This window comes from Patagioenas fasciata, chromosome 7 (assembly GCF_037038585.1).
Source record: "Patagioenas fasciata isolate bPatFas1 chromosome 7, bPatFas1.hap1, whole genome shotgun sequence".
In the NCBI taxonomy this organism is placed as follows: Eukaryota; Metazoa; Chordata; class Aves; order Columbiformes; family Columbidae; genus Patagioenas; species Patagioenas fasciata.
In genome coordinates, this window is record NC_092526.1 from 45,142,300 (window position 1) to 45,170,030 (window position 27,731).

A 27,731-nucleotide genomic window follows, 5' to 3' on the forward strand; every position below is an offset into this window, starting at 1 on the left:
TAAAATGCAAAGATCTCTGCATCAGGATGGTTTTTATACTCTACTTCCACAATCTGCTGGCAGTACAAAAGAATAAGCGGCAGATCTACTTAGGCTGAGTCACGGTGCTTTGCTCCTAAGACCATGCATACCATGGGAATATTTCAGCATTTCTGCTCTGGTTTTCAGTGTATTACACCAAAACACCCACCTGATGACATCATTTCAAGAGCAACACCAGCGATTTGCAGAATTCAGCTTCTTTGGGGAACTGAGAAATTGCTGAGCTGACACCAAGTCCTGCTGTGTCCCTGTCACCCGCAGAGTGCCCGCAGCCTCACCACGGTAGCGGGCATTGTGACAAAGGTTCTATGTCAGCTGGGTGTGGCAGCCGAGCGCCCCCTATGGGAGGGGGAGCCTGTCAGCCCCGGGCCTGTCACTGCCTGCTGTCCCCCCTGTCAGCAGCGAGGCCTCTGAAAAGTTTCCAAAACATCCCCAGACTTGGGTCCAGCGTGGCCAAAAGTCTCCAAGAGACAAGTCGGAAAGAAGGATATGGAACAAAGGGAGAAAGCGAAGGGAGCAAGCCAAAGGGAGGGAAGAGGAAAATCTAGTGCCGGGCTGCAGGACTGAAATGGAAGAATGGAAAGACAAAAGCCAGGAAGCAGGAGAGTTTGAGAAAAGGAGAGAGGAAAGAAGGGACATGCAGCCAGACGAGGGGTTAGTGAGAGAGGCTGGCACAGAGAACAGGATGAGAAGGAAATAAGGCAAGGCAAGGCTAGGCCAAAGGACATTTCCTTGCTTTATATTTTCTACCACATTCATCTGGAGACGAGGAGGAACGCCATCAGACCTGATGGATTAGGCCCAATCAAAAACCCCGGCTACTTGAGACACTTAGACTAAGCCTAAAATGCAAAGATCTCTGCATCAGGATGGTTTTTATACTCTACTTCCACAATCTGCTGGCAGTACAAAAGAATAAGCGGCAGATCTACTTAGGCTGAGTCACGATGCTTTGCTCCTAAGACCATGCATACCATGGGAATATTTCAGCATTTCTGCTCTGGTTTTCAGTGTATTACACCAAAACACCCACCTGATGACATCATTTCAAGAGCAACACCAGCGATTTGCAGAATTCAGCTTCTTTGGGGAACTGAGAAATTGCTGAGCTGACACCAAGTCCTGCTGTGTCCCTGTCACCCGCAGAGTGCCCGCAGCCTCACCACGGTAGCGGGCATTGTGAGAAAGGTTCTATGTCAGCTGGGTGTGGCAGCCGAGCGCCCCCTAGGGGAGGGGGAGCCTGTCAGCCCCGGGCCTGTCACTGCCTGCTGTCCCCCCTGTCAGCAGCGAGGCCTCTGAAAAGTTTCCAAAACATCCCCAGACTTGGGTCCAGCGTGGCCAAAAGTCTCCAAGAGACAAGTCGGAAAGAAGGATATGGAACAAAGGGAGAAAGCGAAGGGAGCAAGCCAAAGGGAGGGAAGAGGAAAATCTAGTGCCGGGCTGCAGGACTGAAATGGAAGAATGGAAAGACAAAAGCCAGGAAGCAGGAGAGTTTGAGAAAAGGAGAGAGGAAAGAAGAGAAATGCAGCCAGACGAGGGATTAGTGAGGGAGGCTGGCACAGAGAACAGGATGAGAAGGAAATAAGGCAAGGCAAGGCTAGGCCAAAGCACATTTCCTTGCTTTATATTTTCTACCACATTCATCTGGAGACGAGGAGGAACGCCATCAGACCTGATGGATTAGGCCCAATCAAAAACCCCGGCTACTTGAGACACTTAGACTAAGCCTAAAATGCAAAGATCTCTCCATCAGGATGGTTTTTACACTCTACTTCCACAATCTGCTGGCAGTACAAAAGAATAAGCGGCAGATCTACTTAGGCTGAGTCACGGTGCTTTGCTCCTAAGACCATGCATACCATGGGAATATTTCAGCATTTCTGCTCTGGTTTTCAGTGTATTACACCAAAACACCCACCTGATGACATCATTTCAAGAGCAACAGCAGCGATTTGCAGAATTCAGCTTCTTTGGGGAACTGAGAAATTGCTGAGCTGACACCAAGTCCTGCTGTGTCCCTGTCACCCGCAGAGTGCCCGCAGCCTCACCACGGTAGCGGGCATTGTGACAAAGGTTCTATGTCAGCTGGGTGTGGCAGCCGAGCGCCCCCTAGGGGAGGGGGAGCCTGTCAGCCCCGGGCCTGTCACTGCCTGCTGTCCCCCCTGTCAGCAGCAAGGCCTCTAAAAAGTTTCCAAAACATCCCCAGACTTGGGTCCAGCGTGGCCAAAAGTCTCCAAGAGACAAGTCGGAAAGAAGGATATGGAACAAAGGGAGAAAGCGAAGGGAGCAAGCCAAAGGGAGGGAAGAGGAAAATCTAGTGCCGGGCTGCAGGACTGAAATGGAGGAATGGAAAGACAAAAGCCAGGAAGCAGGAGAGTTTGAGAAAAGGAGAGAGGAAAGAAGAGACATGCAGCCAGACGAGGGGATAGTGAGAAAGGCTGGCACAGAGAACAGGATGAGAAGGAAATAAGGCAAGGCAAGGCTAGGCCAAAGGACATTTCCTTGCTTTATGTTTTCTACCACATTCATCTGGAGACGAGGAGGAACACCATCAGACCTGATGGATTAGGCCCAATCAAAAACCCCGGCTACTTGAGACACTTAGACTAAGCCTAAAATGCAAAGATCTCTCCATAAGGATGGTTTTTACACTCTACTTCCACAATCTGCTGGCAGTACAAAAGAATAAGCGGCAGATCTACTTAGGCTGAGTCACGGTGCTTTGCTCCTAAGACCATGCATACCATGGGAATATTTCAGCATTTCTGCTCTGGTTTTCAGTGTATTACACCAAAACACCCACCTGATGACATCATTTCAAGAGCAACACCAGCGATTTGCAGAATTCAGCTTCTTTGGGGAACTGAGAAATTGCTGAGCTGACACCAAGTCCTGCTGTGTCCCTGTCACCCGCAGAGTGCCTGCAGCCTCACCGCGGTAGCGGGCATTGTGACAAAGGTTCTATGTCAGCTGGGTGTGGCAGCCGAGCGCCCCCTAGGGGAGGGGGAGCCTGTCAGCCCCGGGCCTGTCACTGCCTGCTGTCCCCCCTGTCAGCAGCGAGGCCTCTGAAAAGTTTCCAAAACATCCCCAGACTTGGGTCCAGCGTGGCCAAAAGTCTCCAAGAGACAAGTCGGAAAGAAGGATATGGAACAAAGGGAGAAAGCGAAGGGAGCAAGCCAAAGGGAGGGAAGAGGAAAATCTAGTGCCGGGCTGCAGGACTGAAATGGAGGAATGGAAAGACAAAAGCCAGGAAGCAGGAGAGTTTGAGAAAAGGAGAGAGGAAAGAAGAGACATGCAGCCAGACGAGGGGATAGTGAGAAAGGCTGGCACAGAGAACAGGATGAGAAGGAAATAAGGCAAGGCAAGGCTAGGCCAAAGGACATTTCCTTGCTTTATGTTTTCTACCACATTCATCTGGAGACGAGGAGGAACGCCATCAGACCTGATGGATTAGGCCCAATCAAAAACCCCGGCTACTTGAGACACTTAGACTAAGCCTAAAATGCAAAGATCTCTCCATAAGGATGGTTTTTACACTCTACTTCCACAATCTGCTGGCAGTACAAAAGAATAAGCGGCAGATCTACTTAGGCTGAGTCACGGTGCTTTGCTCCTAAGACCATGCATACCATGGGAATATTTCAGCATTTCTGCTCTGGTTTTCAGTGTATTACACCAAAACACCCACCTGATGACATCATTTCAAGAGCAACAGCAGCGATTTGCAGAATTCAGCTTCTTTGGGGAACTGAGAAATTGCTGAGCTGACACCAAGTCCTGCTGTGTCCCTGTCACCCGCAGAGTGCCCGCAGCCTCACCGCGGTAGCGGGCATTGTGACAAAGGTTCTATGTCAGCTGGGTGTGGCAGCCGAGCGCCCCCTAGGGGAGGGGGAGCCTGTCAGCCCCGGGCCTGTCACTGCCTGCTGTCCCCCCTGTCAGCAGCGAGGCCTCTGAAAAGTTTCCAAAACATCCCCAGACTTGGGTCCAGCGTGGCCAAAAGTCTCCAAGAGACAAGTCGGAAAGAAGGATATGGAACAAAGGGAGAAAGCGAAGGGAGCAAGCCAAAGGGAAGGAAGAGGAAAATCTAGTGCCGGGCTGCAGGACTGAAATGGAAGAATGGAAAGACAAAAGCCAGGAAGCAGGAGAGTTTGAGAAAAGGAGAGAGGAAAGAAGAGAAATGCAGCCAGACGAGGGGATAGTGAGAGAGGCTGGGACAGAGAACAGGATGAGAAGGAAATAAGGCAAGGCAAGGCTAGGCCAAAGGACATTTCCTTGCTTTATATTTTCTACCACATTCATCTGGAGACGAGGAGGAACGCCATCAGACCTGATGGATTAGGCCCAATCAAAAACCCCGGGTACTTGAGACACTTAGACTAAGCCTAAAATGCAAAGATCTCTCCATCAGGATGGTTTTTATACTCTACTTCCACAATCTGCTGGCAGTACAAAAGAATAAGAGGCAGATCTACTTAGGCTGAGTCACGGTGCTTTGCTCCTAAGACCATGCATACCATGGGAATATTTCAGCATTTCTGCTCTGGTTTTCAGTGTATTACACCAAAACACCCACCTGATGACATCATTTCAAGAGCAACACCAGCGATTTGCAGAATTCAGCTTCTTTGGGGAACCGAGAAATTGCTGAGCTGACACCAAGTCCTGCTGTGTCCCTGTCACCCGCAGAGTGCCCGCAGCCTCACCACGGTAGCGGGCATTGTGACAAAGGTTCTATGTCAGCTGGGTGTGGCAGCCGAGCGCCCCCTAGGGGAGGGGGAGCCTGTCAGCCCCGGGCCTGTCACTGCCTGCTGTCCCCCGTGTCACCAGCGAGGCCTCTGAAAGTTTCCAAAACATCCCCAGACTTGGGTCCAGCGTGGCCAAAAGTCTCCAAGAGACAAGTCGGAAAGAAGGATATGGAACAAAGGGAGAAAGCGAAGGGAGCAAGCCAAAGGGAGGGAAGAGGAAAATCTAGTGCCGGGCTGCAGGACTGAAATGGAGTAATGGAAAGACAAAAGCCAGGAAGCAGGAGAGTTTGAGAAAAGGAGAGAGGAAAGAAGAGACATGCAGCCAGACGAGGGGATAGTGAGAAAGGCTGGCACAGAGAACAGGATGAGAAGGAAATAAGGCAAGGCAAGGCTAGGCCAAAGGACATTTCCTTGCTTTATGTTTTCTACCACATTCATCTGGAGACGAGGAGGAACGCCATCAGACCTGATGGATTAGGCCCAATCAAAAACCCCGGCTACTTGAGACACTTAGACTAAGCCTAAAATGCAAAGATCTCTCCATAAGGATGGTTTTTACACTCTACTTCCACAATCTGCTGGCAGTACAAAAGAATAAGCGGCAGATCTACTTAGGCTGAGTCACGGTGCTTTGCTCCTAAGACCATGCATACCATGGGAATATTTCAGCATTTCTGCTCTGGTTTTCAGTGTATTACACCAAAACACCCACCTGATGACATCATTTCAAGAGCAACACCAGCGATTTGCAGAATTCAGCTTCTTTGGGGAACTGAGAAATTGCTGAGCTGACACCAAGTCCTGCTGTGTCCCTGTCACCCGCAGAGTGCCTGCAGCCTCACCGCGGTAGCGGGCATTGTGACAAAGGTTCTATGTCAGCTGGGTGTGGCAGCCGAGCGCCCCCTAGGGGAGGGGGAGCCTGTCAGCCCCGGGCCTGTCACTGCCTGCTGTCCCCCCTGTCAGCAGCAAGGCCTCTGAAAAGTTTCCAAAACATCCCCAGACTTGGGTCCAGCGTGGCCAAAAGTCTCCAAGAGACAAGTCGGAAAGAAGGATATGGAACAAAGGGAGAAAGCGAAGGGAGCAAGCCAAAGGGAGGGAAGAGGAAAATCTAGTGCCGGGCTGCAGGACTGAAATGGAGGAATGGAAAGACAAAAGCCAGGAAGCAGGAGAGTTTGAGAAAAGGAGAGAGGAAAGAAGAGACATGCAGCCAGACGAGGGGATAGTGAGAAAGGCTGGCACAGAGAACAGGATGAGAAGGAAATAAGGCAAGGCAAGGCTAGGCCAAAGGACATTTCCTTGCTTTATGTTTTCTACCACATTCATCTGGAGACGAGGAGGAACGCCATCAGACCTGATGGATTAGGCCCAATCAAAAACCCCGGCTACTTGAGACACTTAGACTAAGCCTAAAATGCAAAGATCTCTCCATAAGGATGGTTTTTACACTCTACTTCCACAATCTGCTGGCAGTACAAAAGAATAAGCGGCAGATCTACTTAGGCTGAGTCACGGTGCTTTGCTCCTAAGACCATGCATACCATGGGAATATTTCAGCATTTCTGCTCTGGTTTTCAGTGTATTACACCAAAACACCCACCTGATGACATCATTTCAAGAGCAACACCAGCGATTTGCAGAATTCAGCTTCTTTGGGGAACTGAGAAATTGCTGAGCTGACACCAAGTCCTGCTGTGTCCCTGTCACCCGCAGAGTGCCCGCAGCCTCACCACGGTAGCGGGCATTGTGACAAAGGTTCTATGTCAGCTGGGTGTGGCAGCCGAGCGCCCCCTAGGGGAGGGGGAGCCTGTCAGCCCCGGGCCTGTCACTGCCTGCTGTCCCCCGTGTCACCAGCGAGGCCTCTGAAAGTTTCCAAAACATCCCCAGACTTGGGTCCAGCGTGGCCAAAAGTCTCCAAGAGACAAGTCGGAAAGAAGGATATGGAACAAAGGGAGAAAGCGAAGGGAGCAAGCCAAAGGGAGGGAAGAGGAAAATCTAGTGCCGGGCTGCAGGACTGAAATGGAGGAATGGAAAGACAAAAGCCAGGAAGCAGGAGAGTTGGAGAAAAGGAGAGAGGAAAGAAGAGACATGCAGCCAGACGAGGGGTTATTGAGAGAGGCTGGCACAGAGAACAGGATGAGAAGGAAATAAGGCAAGGCAAGGCTAGGCCAAAGGACATTTCCTTGCTTTATGTTTTCTACCACATTCATCTGGAGACGAGGAGGAACGCCATCAGACCTGATGGATTAGGCCCAATCAAAAACCCCGGCTACTTGAGACACTTAGACTAAGCCTAAAATGCAAAGATCTCTCCATCAGGATGGTTTTTATACTCTACTTCCACAATCTGCTGGCAGTACAAAAGAATAAGCGGCAGATCTACTTAGGCTGAGTCACGGTGCTTTGCTCCTAAGACCATGCATACCATGGGAATATTTCAGCATTTCTGCTCTGGTTTTCAGTGTATTACACCAAAACACCCACCTGATGACATCATTTCAAGAGCAACACCAGCGATTTGCAGAATTCAGCTTCTTTGGGGAACTGAGAAATTGCTGAGCTGACACCAAGTCCTGCTGTGTCCCTGTCACCCGCAGAGTGCGCGCATCCTCACCACGGTAGCGGACATTGTGAGAAAGGTTCTATGTCAGCTGGGTGTGGCAGCCGAGCGCCCCCTAGGGGAGGGGGAGCCTGTCAGCCCCGGGCCTGTCACTGCCTGCTGTCCCCCCTGTCAGCAGCGAGGCCTCTGAAAAGTTTCCAAAACATCCCCAGACTTGGGTCCAGCGTGGCCAAAAGTCTCCAAGAGACAAGTCGGAAAGAAGGATATGGAACAAAGGGAGAAAGCGAAGGGAGCAAGCCAAAGGGAGGGAAGAGGAAAATCTAGTGCCGGGCTGCAGGACTGAAATGGAGGAATGGAAAGACAAAAGCCAGGAAGCAGGAGAGTTTGAGAAAAGGAGAGAGGAAAGAAGAGACATGCAGCCAGACGAGGGGATAGTGAGAAAGGCTGGCACAGAGAACAGGATGAGAAGGAAATAAGGCAAGGCAAGGCTAGGCCAAAGGACATTTCCTTGCTTTATGTTTTCTACCACATTCATCTGGAGACGAGGAGGAACGCCATCAGACCTGATGGATTAGGCCCAATCAAAAACCCCGGCTACTTGAGACACTTAGACTAAGCCTAAAATGCAAAGATCTCTCCATCAGGATGGTTTTTATACTGTACTTCCACAATCTGCTGGCAGTACAAAAGAATAAGCGGCAGATCTACTTAGGCTGAGTCACGGTGCTTTGCTCCTAAGACCATGCATACCATGGGAATATTTCAGCATTTCTGCTCTGGTTTTCAGTGTATTACACCAAAACACCCACCTGATGACATCATTTCAAGAGCAACAGCAGCGATTTGCAGAATTCAGCTTCTTTGGGGAACTGAGAAATTGCTGAGCTGACACCAAGTCCTGCTGTGTCCCTGTCACCCGCAGAGTGCCCGCAGCCTCACCACGGTAGCGGGCATTGTGACAAAGGTTCTATGTCAGCTGGGTGTGGCAGCCGAGCGCCCCCTAGGGGAGGGGGAGCCTGTCAGCCCCGGGCCTGTCACTGCCTGCTGTCCCCCCTGTCAGCAGCGAGGCCTCTGAAAAGTTTCCAAAACATCCCCAGACTTGGGTCCAGCGTGGCCAAAAGTCTCCAAGAGACAAGTCGGAAAGAAGGATATGGAACAAAGGGAGAAAGCGAAGGGAGCAAGCCAAAGGGAGGGAAGAGGAAAATCTAGTGCCGGGCTGCAGGACTGAAATGGAGGAATGGAAAGACAAAAGCCAGGAAGCAGGAGAGTTTGAGAAAAGGAGAGAGGAAAGAAGAGACATGCAGCCAGACGAGGGGATAGTGAGAAAGGCTGGCACAGAGAACAGGATGAGAAGGAAATAAGGCAAGGCAAGGCTAGGCCAAAGGACATTTCCTTGCTTTATGTTTTCTACCACATTCATCTGGAGACGAGGAGGAACGCCATCAGACCTGATGGATTAGGCCCAATCAAAAACCCCGGCTACTTGAGACACTTAGACTAAGCCTAAAATGCAAAGATCTCTCCATCAGGATGGTTTTTATACTCTACTTCCACAATCTGCTGGCAGTACAAAAGAATAAGCGGCAGATCTACTTAGGCTGAGTCACGGTGCTTTGCTCCTAAGACCATGCATACCATGGGAATATTTCAGCATTTCTGCTCTGGTTTTCAGTGTATTACACCAAAACACCCACCTGATGACATCATTTCAAGAGCAACAGCAGCGATTTGCAGAATTCAGCTTCTTTGGGGAACTGAGAAATTGCTGAGCTGACACCAAGTCCTGCTGTGTCCCTGTCACCCGCAGAGTGCCCGCAGCCTCACCACGGTAGCGGGCATTGTGACAAAGGTTCTATGTCAGCTGGGTGTGGCAGCCGAGCGCCCCCTAGGGGAGGGGGAGCCTGTCAGCCCCGGGCCTGTCACTGCCTGCTGTCCCCCCTGTCAGCAGCGAGGCCTCTGAAAGTTTCCAAAACATCCCCAGACTTGGGTCCAGCGTGGCCAAAAGTCTCCAAGAGACAAGTCGGAAAGAAGGATATGGAACAAAGGGAGAAAGCGAAGGGAGCAAGCCAAAGGGAGGGAAGAGGAAAATCTAGTGCCGGGCTGCAGGACTGAAATGGAGGAATGGAAAGACAAAAGCCAGGAAGCAGGAGAGTTTGAGAAAAGGAGAGAGGAAAGAAGAGACATGCAGCCAGACGAGGGGTTATTGAGAGAGGCTGGCACAGAGAACAGGATGAGAAGGAAATAAGGCAAGGCAAGGCTAGGCCAAAGGACATTTCCTTGCTTTATATTTTCTACCACATTCATCTGGAGACGAGGAGGAACGCCATCAGACCTGATGGATTAGGCCCAATCAAAAACCTCGGCTACTTGAGACACTTAGACTAAGCCTAAAATGCAAAGATCTCTCCATAAGGATGGTTTTTACACTCTACTTCCACAATCTGCTGGCAGTACAAAAGAATAAGCGGCAGATCTACTTAGGCTGAGTCACAGTGCTTTGCTCCTAAGACCATGCATACCATGGGAATATTTCAGCATTTCTGCTCTGGTTTTCAGTGTATTACACCAAAACACCCACCTGATGACATCATTTCAAGAGCAACACCAGCGATTTGCAGAATTCAGCTTCTTTGGGGAACTGAGAAATTGCTGAGCTGACACCAAGTCCTGCTGTGTCCCTGTCACCCGCAGAGTGCCCGCAGCCTCACCACGGTAGCGGGCATTGTGACAAAGGTTCTATGTCAGCTGGGTGTGGCAGCCGAGCGCCCGCTAGGAGAGGGAGAGCCTGTCAGCCCCGGGCCTGTCACTGCCTGCTGTCCCCCCTGTCAGCAGCGAGGCCTCTGAAAAGTTTCCAAAACATCCCCAGACTTGGGTCTAGCGTGGCCAAAAGTCTCCAAGAGACAAGTCGGAAAGAAGGATATGGAACAAAGGGAGAAAGCGAAGGGAGCAGGCCAAAGGGAGGGAAGAGGAAAATCTAGTGCCGGGCTGCAGGACTGAAATGGAGGAATGGAAAGACAAAAGCCAAGAAGCAGGAGAGTTTGAGAAAAGGAGAGAGGAAAGAAGAGACATGCAGCCAGACGAGGGGTTAGTGAGAAAGGCTGGCACAGAGAACAGGATGAGAAGGAAATAAGGCAAGGCAAGGCTAGGCCAAAGGACATTTCCTTGCTTTATGTTTTCTACCACATTCATCTGGAGACGAGGAGGAACGCCATCAGACCTGATGGATTAGGCCCAATCAAAAACCCCGGCTACTTGAGACACTTAGACTAAGCCTAAAATGCAAAGATCTCTCCATCAGGATGGTTTTTATACTCTACTTCCACAATCTGCTGGCAGTACAAAAGAATAAGCGGCAGATCTACTTAGGCTGAGTCACGGTGCTTTGCTCCTAAGACCATGCATACCATGGGAATATTTCAGCATTTCTGCTCTGGTTTTCAGTGTATTACACCAAAACACCCACCTGATGACATCATTTCAAGAGCAACAGCAGCGATTTGCAGAATTCAGCTTCTTTGGGGAACTGAGAAATTGCTGAGCTGACAGCAAGTCCTGCTGTGTCCCTGTCACCCGCAGAGTGCCCGCATCCTCACCACGGTAGCGGACATTGTGAGAAAGGTTCTATGTCAGCTGGGTGTGGCAGCCGAGCGCCCCCTAGGGGAGGGGGAGCCTGTCAGCCCCGGGCCTGTCACTGCCTGCTGTCCCCCCTGTCAGCAGCGAGGCCTCTGAAAAGTTTCCAAAACATCCCCAGACTTGGGTCCAGCGTGGCCAAAAGTCTCCAAGAGACAAGTCGGAAAGAAGGATATGGAACAAAGGGAGAAAGCGAAGGGAGCAAGCCAAAGGGAGGGAAGAGGAAAATCTAGTGCCGGGCTGCAGGACTGAAATGGAGGAATGGAAAGACAAAAGCCAGGAAGCAGGAGAGTTGGAGAAAAGGAGAGAGGAAAGAAGAGACATGCAGCCAGACGAGGGATTAGTGAGGGAGGCTGGCACAGAGAACAGGATGAGAAGGAAATAAGGCAAGGCAAGGCTAGGCCAAAGCACATTTCCTTGCTTTATATTTTCTACCACATTCATCTGGAGACGAGGAGGAACGCCATCAGACCTGATGGATTAGGCCCAATCAAAAACCCCGGCTACTTGAGACACTTAGACTAAGCCTAAAATGCAAAGATCTCTCCATCAGGATGGTTTTTATACTCTACTTCCACAATCTGCTGGCAGTACAAAAGAATAAGCGGCAGATCTACTTAGGCTGAGTCACGGTGCTTTGCTCCTAAGACCATGCATACCATGGGAATATTTCAGCATTTCTGCTCTGGTTTTCAGTGTATTACACCAAAACACCCACCTGATGACATCATTTCAAGAGCAACAGCAGCGATTTGCAGAATTCAGCTTCTTTGGGGAACTGAGAAATTGCTGAGCTGACACCAAGTCCTGCTGTGTCCCTGTCACCCGCAGAGTGCCCGCAGCCTCACCACGGTAGCGGGCATTGTGACAAAGGTTCTATGTCAGCTGGGTGTGGCAGCCGAGCGCCCGCTAGGAGAGGGAGAGCCTGTCAGCCCCGGGCCTGTCACTGCCTGCTGTCCCCCCTGTCAGCAGCGAGGCCTCTGAAAAGTTTCCAAAACATCCCCAGACTTGGGTCCAGCGTGGCCAAAAGTCTCCAAGAGACAAGTCGGAAAGAAGGATATGGAACAAAGGGAGAAAGCGAAGGGAGCAGGCCAAAGGGAGGGAAGAGGAAAATCTAGTGCCGGGCTGCAGGACTGAAATGGAGGAATGGAAAGACAAAAGCCAAGAAGCAGGAGAGTTTGAGAAAAGGAGAGAGGAAAGAAGAGACATGCAGCCAGACGAGGGGTTAGTGAGAAAGGCTGGCACAGAGAACAGGATGAGAAGGAAATAAGGCAAGGCAAGGCTAGGCCAAAGGACATTTCCTTGCTTTATGTTTTCTACCACATTCATCTGGAGACGAGGAGGAACGCCATCAGACCTGATGGATTAGGCCCAATCAAAAACCCCGGCTACTTGAGACACTTAGACTAAGCCTAAAATGCAAAGATCTCTCCATCAGGATGGTTTTTATACTCTACTTCCACAATCTGCTGGCAGTACAAAAGAATAAGCGGCAGATCTACTTAGGCTGAGTCACGGTGCTTTGCTCCTAAGACCATGCATACCATGGGAATATTTCAGCATTTCTGCTCTGGTTTTCAGTGTATTACACCAAAACACCCACCTGATGACATCATTTCAAGAGCAACAGCAGCGATTTGCAGAATTCAGCTTCTTTGGGGAACTGAGAAATTGCTGAGCTGACAGCAAGTCCTGCTGTGTCCCTGTCACCCGCAGAGTGCCCGCATCCTCACCACGGTAGCGGACATTGTGAGAAAGGTTCTATGTCAGCTGGGTGTGGCAGCCGAGCGCCCCCTAGGGGAGGGGGAGCCTGTCAGCCCCGGGCCTGTCACTGCCTGCTGTCCCCCCTGTCAGCAGCGAGGCCTCTGAAAAGTTTCCAAAACATCCCCAGACTTGGGTCCAGCGTGGCCAAAAGTCTCCAAGAGACAAGTCGGAAAGAAGGATATGGAACAAAGGGAGAAAGCGAAGGGAGCAAGCCAAAGGGAGGGAAGAGGAAAATCTAGTGCCGGGCTGCAGGACTGAAATGGAGGAATGGAAAGACAAAAGCCAGGAAGCAGGAGAGTTGGAGAAAAGGAGAGAGGAAAGAAGAGACATGCAGCCAGACGACGGATTAGTGAAGGAGGCTGGCACAGAGAACAGGATGAGAAGGAAATAAGGCAAGGCAAGGCTAGGCCAAAGCACATTTCCTTGCTTTATATTTTCTACCACATTCATCTGGAGACGAGGAGGAACGCCATCAGACCTGATGGATTAGGCCCAATCAAAAACCCCGGCTACTTGAGACACTTAGACTAAGCCTAAAATGCAAAGATCTCTCCATCAGGATGGTTTTTATACTCTACTTCCACAATCTGCTGGCAGTACAAAAGAATAAGCGGCAGATCTACTTAGGCTGAGTCACGGTGCTTTGCTCCTAAGACCATGCATACCATGGGAATATTTCAGCATTTCTGCTCTGGTTTTCAGTGTATTACACCAAAACACCCACCTGATGACATCATTTCAAGAGCAACAGCAGCGATTTGCAGAATTCAGCTTCTTTGGGGAACTGAGAAATTGCTGAGCTGACACCAAGTCCTGCTGTGTCCCTGTCACCCGCAGAGTGCCCGCAGCCTCACCACGGTAGCGGGCATTGTGACAAAGGTTCTATGTCAGCTGGGTGTGGCAGCCGAGCGCCCCCTAGGGGATGAGGAGCCTGTCAGCCCCGGGCCTGTCACTGCCTGCTGTCCCCCCTGTCAGCAGCGAGGCCTCTGAAAAGTTTCCAAAACATCCCCAGACTTGGGTCCAGCGTGGCCAAAAGTCTCCAAGAGACAAGTCGGAAAGAAGGATATGGAACAAAGGGAGAAAGCGAAGGGAGCAAGCCAAAGGGAGGGAAGAGGAAAATCTAGTGCCGGGCTGCAGGACTGAAATGGAGTAATGGAAAGACAAAAGCCAGGAAGCAGGAGAGTTTGAGAAAAGGTTAGAGGAAAGAAGAGACATGCAGCCAGACGAGGGGTTAGTGAGAAAGGCTGGCACAGAGAACAGGATGAGAAGGAAATAAGGCAAGGCAAGGCTAGGCCAAAGAACATTTCCTTGCTTTATGTTTTCTACCACATTCATCTGGAGACGAGGAGGAACGCCATCAGACCTGATGGATTAGGCCCAATCAAAAACCCCGGCTACTTGAGACACTTAGACTAAGCCTAAAATGCAAAGATCTCTCCATCAGGATGGTTTTTATACTCTACTTCCACAATCTGCTGGCAGTACAAAAGAATAAGCGGCAGATCTACTTAGGCTGAGTCACGGTGCTTTGCTCCTAAGACCATGCATACCATGGGAATATTTCAGCATTTCTGCTCTGGTTTTCAGTGTATTACACCAAAACACCCACCTGATGACATCATTTCAAGAGCAACAGCAGCGATTTGCAAAATTCAGCTTCTTTGGGGAACTGAGAAATTGCTGAGCTGACACCAAGTCCTGCTGTGTCCCTGTCACCCGCAGAGTGCCCGCAGCCTCACCACGGTAGCGGGCATTGTGACAAAGGTTCTATGTCAGCTGGGTGTGGCAGCCGAGCGCCCCCTAGGGGAGGGGGAGCCTGTCAGCCCCGGGCCTGTCACTGCCTGCTGTCCCCCCTGTCAGCAGCGAGGCCTCTGAAAGTTTCCAAAACATCCCCAGACTTGGGTCCAGCGTGGCCAAAAGTCTCCAAGAGACAAGTCGGAAAGAAGGATATGGAACAAAGGGAGAAAGCGAAGGGAGCAAGCCAAAGGGAGGGAAGAGGAAAATCTAGTGCCGGGCTGCAGGACTGAAATGGAGCAATGGAAAGACAAAAGCCAGGAAGCAGGAGAGTTTGAGAAAAGGAGAGAGGAAAGAAGAGACATGCAGCCAGACGAGGGGTTATTGAGAGAGGCTGGGAGAGAGAACAGGATGAGAAGGAAATAAGGCAAGGCAAGGCTAGGCCAAAGGACATTTCCTTGCTTTATATTTTCTACCACATTCATCTGGAGACGAGGAGGAACGCCATCAGACCTGATGGATTAGGCCCAATCAAAAACCTCGGCTACTTGAGACACTTAGACTAAGCCTAAAATGCAAAGATCTCTCCATCAGGATGGTTTTTACACTCTACTTCCACAATCTGCTGGCAGTACAAAAGAATAAGCGGCAGATCTACTTAGGCTGAGTCACAGTGCTTTGCTCCTAAGACCATGCATACCATGGGAATATTTCAGCATTTCTGCTCTGGTTTTCAGTGTATTACACCAAAACACCCACCTGATGACATCATTTCAAGAGCAACAGCAGCGATTTGCAGAATTCAGCTTCTTTGGGGAACTGAGAAATTGCTGAGCTGACACCAAGTCCTGCTGTGTCCCTGTCACCCGCAGAGTGCCCGCAGCCTCACCACGGTAGCGGGCATTGTGACAAAGGTTCTATGTCAGCTGGGTGTGGCAGCCGAGCGCCCGCTAGGAGAGGGAGAGCCTGTCAGCCCCGGGCCTGTCACTGCCTGCTGTCCCCCCTGTCAGCAGCGAGGCCTCTGAAAAGTTTCCAAAACATCCCCAGACTTGGGTCCAGCGTGGCCAAAAGTCTCCAAGAGACAAGTCGGAAAGAAGGATATGGAACAAAGGGAGAAAGCGAAGGGAGCAGGCCAAAGGGAGGGAAGAGGAAAATCTAGTGCCGGGCTGCAGGACTGAAATGGAGGAATGGAAAGACAAAAGCCAAGAAGCAGGAGAGTTTGAGAAAAGGAGAGAGGAAAGAAGAGACATGCAGCCAGACGAGGGGTTAGTGAGAAAGGCTGGCACAGAGAAACGGATGAGAAGGAAATAAGGCAAGGCAAGGCTAGGCCAAAGGACATTTCCTTGCTTTATGTTTTCTACCACATTCATCTGGAGACGAGGAGGAACGCCATCAGACCTGATGGATTAGGCCCAATCAAAAACCCCGGCTACTTGAGACACTTAGACTAAGCCTAAAATGCAAAGATCTCTCCATCAGGATGGTTTTTACACTGTACTTCCACAATCTGCTGGCAGTACAAAAGAATAAGCGGCAGATCTACTTAGGCTGAGTCACGGTGCTTTGCTCCTAAGACCATGCATACCATGGGAATATTTCAGCATTTCTGCTCTGGTTTTCAGTGTATTACACCAAAACACCCACCTGATGACATCATTTCAAGAGCAACAGCAGCGATTTGCAGAATTCAGCTTCTTTGGGGAACTGAGAAATTGCTGAGCTGACAGCAAGTCCTGCTGTGTCCCTGTCACCCGCAGAGTGCCCGCATCCTCACCACGGTAGCGGACATTGTGAGAAAGGTTCTATGTCAGCTGGGTGTGGCAGCCGAGCGCCCCCTAGGGGAGGGGGAGCCTGTCAGCCCCGGGCCTGTCACTGCCTGCTGTCCCCCCTGTCAGCAGCGAGGCCTCTGAAAAGTTTCCAAAACATCCCCAGACTTGGGTCCAGCGTGGCCAAAAGTCTCCAAGAGACAAGTCGGAAAGAAGGATATGGAACAAAGGGAGAAAGCGAAGGGAGAAAGCCAAAGGGAGGGAAGAGGAAAATCTAGTGCCGGGCTGCAGGACTGAAATGGAGGAATGGAAAGACAAAAGCCAGGAAGCAGGAGAGTTGGAGAAAAGGAGAGAGGAAAGAAGAGACATGCAGCCAGACGAGGGATTAGTGAGGGAGGCTGGCACAGAGAACACGATGAGAAGGAAATAAGGCAAGGCAAGGCTAGGCCAAAGCACATTTCCTTGCTTTATATTTTCTACCACATTCATCTGGAGACGAGGAGGAACGCCATCAGACCTGATGGATTAGGCCCAATCAAAAACCCCGGCTACTTGAGACACTTAGACTAAGCCTAAAATGCAAAGATCTCTCCATCAGGATGGTTTTTATACTCTACTTCCACAATCTGCTGGCAGTACAAAAGAATAAGCGGCAGATCTACTTAGGCTGAGTCACGGTGCTTTGCTCCTAAGACCATGCATACCATGGGAATATTTCAGCATTTCTGCTCTGGTTTTCAGTGTATTACACCAAAACACCCACCTGATGACATCATTTCAAGAGCAACAGCAGTGATTTGCAGAATTCAGCTTCTTTGGGGAACTGAGAAATTGCTGAGCTGACAGCAAGTCCTGCTGTGTCCCTGTCACCCGCAGAGTGCCCGCAGCCTCACCACGGTAGCGGGCATTGTGACAAAGGTTCTATGTCAGCTGGGTGTGGCAGCCGAGCGCCCCCTAGGGGAGGGGGAGCCTGTCAGCCCCGGGCCTGTCACTGCCTGCTGTCCCCCCTGTCAGCAGCGAGGCCTCTGAAAAGTTTCCAAAACATCCCCAGACTTGGGTCCAGCGTGGCCAAAAGTCTCCAAGAGACAAGTCGGAAAGAAGGATATGGAACAAAGGGAGAAAGCGAAGGGAGCAAGCCAAAGGGAGGGAAGAGGAAAATCTAGTGCCGGGCTGCAGGACTGAAATGGAGCAATGGAAAGACAAAAGCCAGGAAGCAGGAGAGTTTGAGAAAAGGAGAGAGGAAAGAAGAGACATGCAGCCAGACGAGGGGTTATTGAGAGAGGCTGGGAGAGAGAACAGGATGAGAAGGAAATAAGGCAAGGCAAGGCTAGGCCAAAGGACATTTCCTTGCTTTATATTTTCTACCACATTCATCTGGAGACGAGGAGGAACGCCATCAGACCTGATGGATTAGGCCCAATCAAAAACCTCGGCTACTTGAGACACTTAGACTAAGCCTAAAATGCAAAGATCTCTCCATCAGGATGGTTTTTACACTCTACTTCCACAATCTGCTGGCAGTACAAAAGAATAAGCGGCAGATCTACTTAGGCTGAGTCACAGTGCTTTGCTCCTAAGACCATGCATACCATGGGAATATTTCAGCATTTCTGCTCTGGTTTTCAGTGTATTACACCAAAACACCCACCTGATGACATCATTTCAAGAGCAACAGCAGCGATTTGCAGAATTCAGCTTCTTTGGGGAACTGAGAAATTGCTGAGCTGACACCAAGTCCTGCTGTGTCCCTGTCACCCGCAGAGTGCCCGCAGCCTCACCACGGTAGCGGGCATTGTGACAAAGGTTCTATGTCAGCTGGGTGTGGCAGCCGAGCGCCCGCTAGGAGAGGGAGAGCCTGTCAGCCCCGGGCCTGTCACTGCCTGCTGTCCCCCCTGTCAGCAGCGAGGCCTCTGAAAAGTTTCCAAAACATCCCCAGACTTGGGTCCAGCGTGGCCAAAAGTCTCCAAGAGACAAGTCGGAAAGAAGGATATGGAACAAAGGGAGAAAGCGAAGGGAGCAGGCCAAAGGGAGGGAAGAGGAAAATCTAGTGCCGGGCTGCAGGACTGAAATGGAGGAATGGAAAGACAAAAGCCAAGAAGCAGGAGAGTTTGAGAAAAGGAGAGAGGAAAGAAGAGACATGCAGCCAGACGAGGGGTTAGTGAGAAAGGCTGGCACAGAGAAAAGGATGAGAAGGAAATAAGGCAAGGCAAGGCTAGGCCAAAGGACATTTCCTTGCTTTATGTTTTCTACCACATTCATCTGGAGACGAGGAGGAACGCCATCAGACCTGATGGATTAGGCCCAATCAAAAACCCCGGCTACTTGAGACACTTAGACTAAGCCTAAAATGCAAAGATCTCTCCATCAGGATGGTTTTTACACTGTACTTCCACAATCTGCTGGCAGTACAAAAGAATAAGCGGCAGATCTACTTAGGCTGAGTCACGGTGCTTTGCTCCTAAGACCATGCATACCATGGGAATATTTCAGCATTTCTGCTCTGGTTTTCAGTGTATTACACCAAAACACCCACCTGATGACATCATTTCAAGAGCAACAGCAGCGATTTGCAGAATTCAGCTTCTTTGGGGAACTGAGAAATTGCTGAGCTGACAGCAAGTCCTGCTGTGTCCCTGTCACCCGCAGAGTGCCCGCATCCTCACCACGGTAGCGGACATTGTGAGAAAGGTTCTATGTCAGCTGGGTGTGGCAGCCGAGCGCCCCCTAGGGGAGGGGGAGCCTGTCAGCCCCGGGCCTGTCACTGCCTGCTGTCCCCCCTGTCAGCAGCGAGGCCTCTGAAAAGTTTCCAAAACATCCCCAGACTTGGGTCCAGCGTGGCCAAAAGTCTCCAAGAGACAAGTCGGAAAGAAGGATATGGAACAAAGGGAGAAAGCGAAGGGAGAAAGCCAAAGGGAGGGAAGAGGAAAATCTAGTGCCGGGCTGCAGGACTGAAATGGAGGAATGGAAAGACAAAAGCCAGGAAGCAGGAGAGTTGGAGAAAAGGAGAGAGGAAAGAAGAGACATGCAGCCAGACGAGGGATTAGTGAGGGAGGCTGGCACAGAGAACACGATGAGAAGGAAATAAGGCAAGGCAAGGCTAGGCCAAAGCACATTTCCTTGCTTTATATTTTCTACCACATTCATCTGGAGACGAGGAGGAACGCCATCAGACCTGATGGATTAGGCCCAATCAAAAACCCCGGCTACTTGAGACACTTAGACTAAGCCTAAAATGCAAAGATCTCTCCATCAGGATGGTTTTTATACTCTACTTCCACAATCTGCTGGCAGTACAAAAGAATAAGCGGCAGATCTACTTAGGCTGAGTCACGGTGCTTTGCTCCTAAGACCATGCATACCATGGGAATATTTCAGCATTTCTGCTCTGGTTTTCAGTGTATTACACCAAAACACCCACCTGATGACATCATTTCAAGAGCAACAGCAGTGATTTGCAGAATTCAGCTTCTTTGGGGAACTGAGAAATTGCTGAGCTGACAGCAAGTCCTGCTGTGTCCCTGTCACCCGCAGAGTGCCCGCAGCCTCACCACGGTAGCGGGCATTGTGACAAAGGTTCTATGTCAGCTGGGTGTGGCAGCCGAGCGCCCCCTAGGGGAGGGGGAGCCTGTCAGCCCCGGGCCTGTCACTGCCTGCTGTCCCCCCTGTCAGCAGCGAGGCCTCTGAAAAGTTTCCAAAACATCCCCAGACTTGGGTCCAGCGTGGCCAAAAGTCTCCAAGAGACAAGACGGAAAGAAGGATATGGAACAAAGGGAGAAAGCGAAGGGAGCAAGCCAAAGGGAGGGAAGAGGAAAATCTAGTGCCGGGCTGCAGGACTGAAATGGAGTAATGGAAAGACAAAAGCCAGGAAGCAGGAGAGTTTGAGAAAAGGAGAGAGGAAAGAAGAGACATGCAGCCAGACGAGGGGTTAGTGAGAAAGGCTGGCACAGAGAACAGGATGAGAAGGAAATAAGGCAAGGCAAGGCTAGGCCAAAGGACATTTCCTTGCTTTATGTTTTCTACCACATTCATCTGGAGACGAGGAGGAACGCCATCAGACCTGATGGATTAGGCCCAATCAAAAACCCCGGCTACTTGAGACACTTAGACTAAGCCTAAAATGCAAAGATCTCTCCATCAGGATGGTTTTTATACTCTACTTCCACAATCTGCTGGCAGTACAAAAGAATAAGCGGCAGATCTACTTAGGCTGAGTCACGGTGCTTTGCTCCTAAGACCATGCATACCATGGGAATATTTCAGCATTTCTGCTCTGGTTTTCAGTGTATTACACCAAAACACCCACCTGATGACATCATTTCAAGAGCAACAGCAGCGATTTGCAAAATTCAGCTTCTTTGGGGAACTGAGAAATTGCTGAGCTGACACCAAGTCCTGCTGTGTCCCTGTCACCCGCAGAGTGCCCGCAGCCTCACCACGGTAGCGGGCATTGTGAGAAAGGTTCTATGTCAGCTGGGTGTGGCAGCCGAGCGCCCCCTAGGGGAGGGGGAGCCTGTCAGCCCCGGGCCTGTCACTGCCTGCTGTCCCCCCTGTCAGCAGCGAGGCCTCTGAAAAGTTTCCAAAACATCCCGAGACTTGGGTCCAGCGTGGCCAAAAGTCTCCAAGAGACAAGTCGGAAAGAAGGATATGGAACAAAGGGAGAAAGCGAAGGGAGCAAGCCAAAGGGAGGGAAGAGGAAAATCTAGTGCCGGGCTGCAGGACTGAAATGGAGGAATGGAAAGACAAAAGCCAGGAAGCAGGAGAGTTTGAGAAAAGGAGAGAGGAAAGAAGAGACATGCAGCCAGACGAGGGGATAGTGAGAAAGGCTGGCACAGAGAACAGGATGAGAAGGAAATAAGGCAAGGCAAGGCTAGGCCAAAGGACATTTCCTTGCTTTATGTTTTCTACCACATTCATCTGGAGACGAGGAGGAACGCCATCAGACCTGATGGATTAGGCCCAATCAAAAACCCCGGCTACTTGAGACACTTAGACTAAGCCTAAAATGCAAAGATCTCTCCATCAGGATGGTTTTTATACTCTACTTCCACAATCTGCTGGCAGTACAAAAGAATAAGCGGCAGATCTACTTAGGCTGAGTCACGGTGCTTTGCTCCTAAGACCATGCATACCATGGGAATATTTCAGCATTTCTGCTCTGGTTTTCAGTGTATTACACCAAAACACCCACCTGATGACATCATTTCAAGAGCAACACCAGCGATTTGCAGAATTCAGCTTCTTTGGGGAACTGAGAAATTGCTGAGCTGACAGCAAGTCCTGCTGTGTCCCTGTCACCCGCAGAGTGCCCGCAGCCTCACCACGGTAGCGGGCATTGTGACAAAGGTTCTATGTCAGCTGGGTGTGGCAGCCGTGCGCCCCCTAGGGGAGGGGGAGCCTGTCAGCCCCGGGCCTGTCACTGCCTGCTGTCCCCCCTGTCAGCAGCGAGGCCTCTGAAAAGTTTCCAAAACATCCCCAGACTTGGGTCCAGCGTGGCCAAAAGTCTCCAAGAGACAAGTCGGAAAGAAGGATATGGAACAAAGGGAGAAAGCGAAGGGAGCAAGCCAAAGGGAGGGAAGAGGAAAATCTAGTGCCGGGCTGCAGGACTGAAATGGAGGAATGGAAAGACAAAAGCCAGGAAGCAGGAGAGTTTGAGAAAAGGAGAGAGGAAAGAAGAGACATGCAGCCAGACGAGGGGTTATTGAGAGAGGCTGGGCCAGAGAACAGGATGAGAAGGAAATAAGGCAAGGCAAGACTAGGCCAAAGGACATTTCCTTGCTTTATATTTTTTACCACATTCATCTGGAGACGAGGAGGAACGCCATCAGACCTGATGGATTAGGCCCAATCAAAAACCTCGGCTACTTGAGACACTTAGACTAAGCCTAAAATGCAAAGATCTCTCCATAAGGATGGTTTTTACACTCTACTTCCACAATCTGCTGGCAGTACAAAAGAATAAGCGGCAGATCTACTTAGGCTGAGTCACAGTGCTTTGCTCCTAAGACCATGCATACCATGGGAATATTTCAGCATTTCTGCTCTGGTTTTCAGTGTATTACACCAAAACACCCACCTGATGACATCATTTCAAGAGCAACACCAGCGATTTGCAGAATTCAGCTTCTTTGGGGAACTGAGCAATTGCTGAGCTGACACCAAGTCCTGCTGTGTCCCTGTCACCCGCAGAGTGCCTGCAGCCTCACCACGGTAGCGGGCATTGTGACAAAGGTTCTATGTTAGCTGGGTGTGGCAGCCGAGCGCCCCCTAGGGGAGGGGGAGCCTGTCAGCCCCGGGCCTGTCACTGCCTGCTGTCCCCCCTGTCAGCAGCAAGGCCTCTAAAAAGTTTCCAAAACATCCCCAGACTTGGGTCCAGCGTGGCCAAAAGTCTCCAAGAGACAAGTTGGAAAGAAGGATATGGAACAAAGGGAGAAAGCGAAGGGAGCAAGCCAAAGGGAGGGAAGAGGAAAATCTAGTGCCGGGCTGCAGGACTGAAATGGAGGAATGGAAAGACAAAAGCCAGGAAGCAGGAGAGTTTGAGAAAAGGAGAGAGGAAAGAAGAGACATGCAGCCAGACGAGGGGATAGTGAGAAAGGCTGGCACAGAGAACAGGATGAGAAGGAAATAAGGCAAGGCAAGGCTAGGCCAAAGCACATTTCCTTGCTTTATATTTTCTACCACATTCATCTGGAGATGAGGAGGAACGCCATCAGACCTGATGGATTAGGCCCAATCAAAAACCCCGGCTACTTGAGACACTTAGACTAAGCCTAAAATGCAAAGATCTCTCCATCAGGATGGTTTTTATACTCTACTTCCACAATCTGCTGGCAGTACAAAAGAATAAGCGGCAGATCTACTTAGGCTGAGTCACGGTGCTTTGCTCCTAAGACCATGCATACCATGGGAATATTTCAGCATTTCTGCTCTGGTTTTCAGTGTATTACACCAAAACACCCACCTGATGACATCATTTCAAGAGCAACAGCAGCGATTTGCAGAATTCAGCTTCTCTGGGGAACTGAGAAATTGCTGAGCTGACACCAAGTCCTGCTGTGTCCCTGTCACCCGCAGAGTGCCCGCAGCCTCACCACGGTAGCGGGCATTGTGACAAAGGTTCTATGTCAGCTGGGTGTGGCAGCCGAGCGCCCGCTAGGGGAGGGGGAGCCTGTCAGCCCCGGGCCTGTCACTGCCTGCTGTCCCCCCTGTCAGCAGCGAGGCCTCTGAAAAGTTTCCAAAACATCCCCAGACTTGGGTCCAGCGTGGCCAAAAGTCTCCAAGAGACAAGTCGGAAGGAAGGATATGGAACAAAGGGAGAAAGCGAAGGGAGCAGGCCAAAGGGAGGGAAGAAGAAAATCTAGTGCCGGGCTGCAGGACTGAAATGGAGGAATGGAAAGACAAAAGCCAGGAAGCAGGAGAGTTTGAGAAAAGGAGAGAGGAAAGAAGAGACATGCAGCCAGACGAGGGGTTAGTGAAAAAGGCTAGTAGAGAGAACAGGATGAGAAGGAAATAAGGCAAGGCAAGGCTAAGCCAAAGGACATTTCCTTGCTTTATGTTTCCTACCACATTCATCTGGAGACGAGGAGGAACGCCATCAGACCTGATGGATTAGGCCCAATCAAAAACCCCGGCTACTTGAGACACTTAGACTAAGCCTAAAATGCAAAGATCTCTCCATCAGGATGGTTTTTATACTCTACTTCCACAATCTGCTGGCAGTACAAAAGAATAAGCGGCAGATCTACTTAGGCTGAGTCACGGTGCTTTGCTCCTAAGACCATGCATACCATGGGAATATTTCAGCATTTCTGCTCTGGTTTTCAGTGCATTACACCAAAACACCCACCTGATGACATCATTTCAAGAGCAACAGCAGCGATTTGCAGAATTCAGCTTCTTTGGGGAACTGAGAAATTGCTGAGCTGACACCAAGTCCTGCTGTGTCCCTGTCACCCGCAGAGTGCCCGCAGCCTCACCACGGTAGCGGGCATTGTGAGAAAGGTTCTATGTCAGCTGGGTGTGGCAGCCGAGCGCCCGCTAGGGGAAGGGGAGCCTGTCAGCCCCGGGCCTGTCACTGCCTGCTGTCCCCCCTGTCAGCAGCAAGGCCTCTAAAAAGTTTCCAAAACATCCCCAGACTTGGGTCCAGCGTGGCCAAAAGTCTCCAAGAGACAAGTCGGAAAGAAGGATATGGAACAAAGGGAGAAAGCGAAGGGAGCAAGCCAAAGGGAGGGAAAAGGAAAATCTAGTGCCGGGCTGCAGGACTGAAATGGAGGAATGGAAAGACAAAAGCCAGGAAGCAGGAGAGTTTGAGAAAAGGAGAGAGGAAAGAAGAGACATGCAGCCAGACGAGGGGATAGTGAGAAAGGCTGGCACAGAGAACAGGTTGAGAAGGAAATAAGGCAAGGCAAGGCTAGGCCAAAGGACATTTCCTTGCTTTATGTTTTCTACCACATTCATCTGGAGACGAGGAGGAACGCCATCAGACCTGATGGATTAGGCCCAATCAAAAACACCGGCTACTTGAGACACTTAGACTAAGCCTAAAATGCAAAGATCTCTCCATAAGGATGGTTTTTATACTCTACTTCCACAATCTGCTGGCAGTACAAAAGAATAAGCGGCAGATCTACTTAGGCTGAGTCACGGTGCTTTGCTCCTAAGACCATGCATACCATGGGAATATTTCAGCATTTCTGCTCTGGTTTTCAGTGTATTACACCAAAACACCCACCTGATGACATCATTTCAAGAGCAACAGCAGCGATTTGCAGAATTCAGCTTCTTTGGGGAACTGAGAAATTGCTGAGCTGACACCAAGTCCTGCTGTGTCCCTGTCACCCGCAGAGTGCCCGCAGCCTCACCACGGTAGCGGGCATTGTGACAAAGGTTCTATGTCAGCTGGGTGTGGCAGCCGAGTGCCCTCTAGGGGAGGGGGAGCCTGTCAGCCCCGGGCCTGTCACTGCCTGCTGTCCCCCCTGTCAGCAGCGAGGCCTCTGAAAAGTTTCCAAAACATCCCCAGACTTGGGTCCAGCGTGGCCAAAAGTCTCCAAGAGACAAGTCGGAAAGAAGGATATGGAACAAAGGGAGAAAGCGAAGGGAGCAGGCCAAAGGGAGGGAAGAGGAAAATCTAGTGCCGGGCTGCAGGACTGAAATGGAGGAATGGAAAGACAAAAGCCAGGAAGCAGGAGAGTTTGAGAAAAGGAGAGAGGAAAGAAGAGACATGCAGCCAGACGAGGGGTTAGTGAGAGAGGCTGGGAGAGAGAACAGGATGAGAAGGAAATAAGGCAAGGCAAGGCTAGGCCAAAGGACATTTCCTTGCTTTATATTTTCTACCACATTCATCTGGAGACGAGGAGGAACGCCATCAGACCTGATGGATTAGGCCCAATCAAAAACCGCGGCTACTTGAGACACTTAGACTAAGCCTAAAATGCAAAGATCTCTCCATAAGGATGGTTTTTACACTCTACTTCCACAATCTGCTGGCAGTACAAAAGAATAAGCGGCAGATCTACTTAGGCTGAGTCACGGTGCTTTGCTCCTAAGACCATGCATACCATGGGAATATTTCAGCATTTCTGCTCTGGTTTTCAGTGTATTACACCAAAACACCCACCTGATGACATCATTTCAAGAGCAACAGCAGCGATTTGCAAAATTCAGCTTCTTTGGGGAACTGGGAAGTTGCTGAGCTGACACCAAGTCCTGCTGTGTCCCTGTCACCCGCAGAGTGCCCGCAGCCTCACCACGGTAGCGGGCATTGTGACAAAGGTTCTATGTCAGCTGGGTGTGGCAGCCGAGTGCCCTCTAGGGGAGGGGGAGCCTGTCAGCCCCGGGCCTGTCACTGCCTGCTGTCCCCCCTGTCAGCAGCGAGGCCTCTGAAAAGTTTCCAAAACATCCCCAGACTTGGGTCCAGCGTGGCCAAAAGTCTCCAAGAGACAAGTCGGAAAGAAGGATATGGAACAAAGGGAGAAAGCGAAGGGAGCAAGCCAAAGGGAGAGAAGAGGAAAATCTAGTGCCGGGCTGCAGGACTGAAATGGAGGAATGGAAAGACAAAAGCCAGGAAGCAGGAGAGTTTGAGAAAAGGAGAGAGGAAAGAAGAGACATGCAGCCAGACGAGGGGTTAGTGAGAGAGGCTGGCACAGAGAACAGGATGAGAAGGAAATAAGGCAAGGCAAGTCTAGGCCAAAGGACATTTCCTTGCTTTATATTTTCTACCACATTCATCTGGAGACGAGGAGGAACGCCATCAGACCTGATGGATTAGGCCCAATCAAAAACCCCGGCTACTTGAGACACTTAGACTAAGCCTAAAATGCAAAGATCTCTCCATCAGGATGGTTTTTACACTCTACTTCCACAATCTGCTGGCAGTACAAAAGAATAAGCGGCAGATCTACTTAGGCTGAGTCACGGTGCTTTGCTCCTAAGACCATGCATACCATGGGAATATTTCAGCATTTCTGCTCTGGTTTTCAGTGTATTACACCAAAACACCCACCTGATGACATCATTTCAAGAGCAACACCAGCGATTTGCAGAATTCAGCTTCTTTGGGGAACTGAGAAATTGCTGAGCTGACAGCAAGTCCTGCTGTGTCCCTGTCACCCGCAGAGTGCCCGCAGCCTCACCACGGTAGCGGGCATTGTGACAAAGGTTCTATGTCAGCTGGGTGTGGCAGCCGAGCGCCCCCTAGGGGAGGGGGAGCCTGTCAGCCCCGGGCCTGTCACTGCCTGCTGTCCCCCCTGTCAGCAGCGAGGCCTCTGAAAAGTTTCCAAAACATCCCCAGACTTGGGTCCAGCGTGGCCAAAAGTCTCCAAGAGACAAGTCGGAAAGAAGGATATGGAACAAAGGGAGAAAGCGAAGGGAGCAAGCCAAAGGGAGGGAAGAGGAAAATCTAGCGCCGGGCTGCAGGACTGAAATGGAGGAATGGAAAGACAAAAGCCAGGAAGCAGGAGAGTTTGAGAAAAGGAGAGAGGAAAGAAGAGACATGCAGCCAGACGAGGGGTTAGTGAGAAAGGCTGGCACAGAGAACAGGATGAGAAGGAAATAAGGCAAGGCAAGGCTAGGCCAAAGGACATTTCCTTGCTTTATATTTTCTACCACATTCATCTGGAGACGAGGAGGAACGCCATCAGACCTGATGGATTAGGCCCAATCAAAAACCCCGGCTACTTGAGACACTTAGACTAAGCCTAAAATGCAAAGATCTCTCCATAAGGATGGTTTTTACACTCTACTTCCACAATCTGCTGGCAGTACAAAAGAATAAGCGGCAGATCTACTTAGGCTGAGTCATGGTGCTTTGCTCCTAAGACCATGCATACCATGGGAATATTTCAGCATTTCTGCTCTGGTTTTCAGTGTATTACACCAAAACACCCACCTGATGACATCATTTCAAGAGCAACACCAGCGATTTGCAGAATTCAGCTTCTTTGGGGAACTGAGAAATTGCTGAGCTGACACCAAGTCCTGCTGTATCCCTGTCACCCG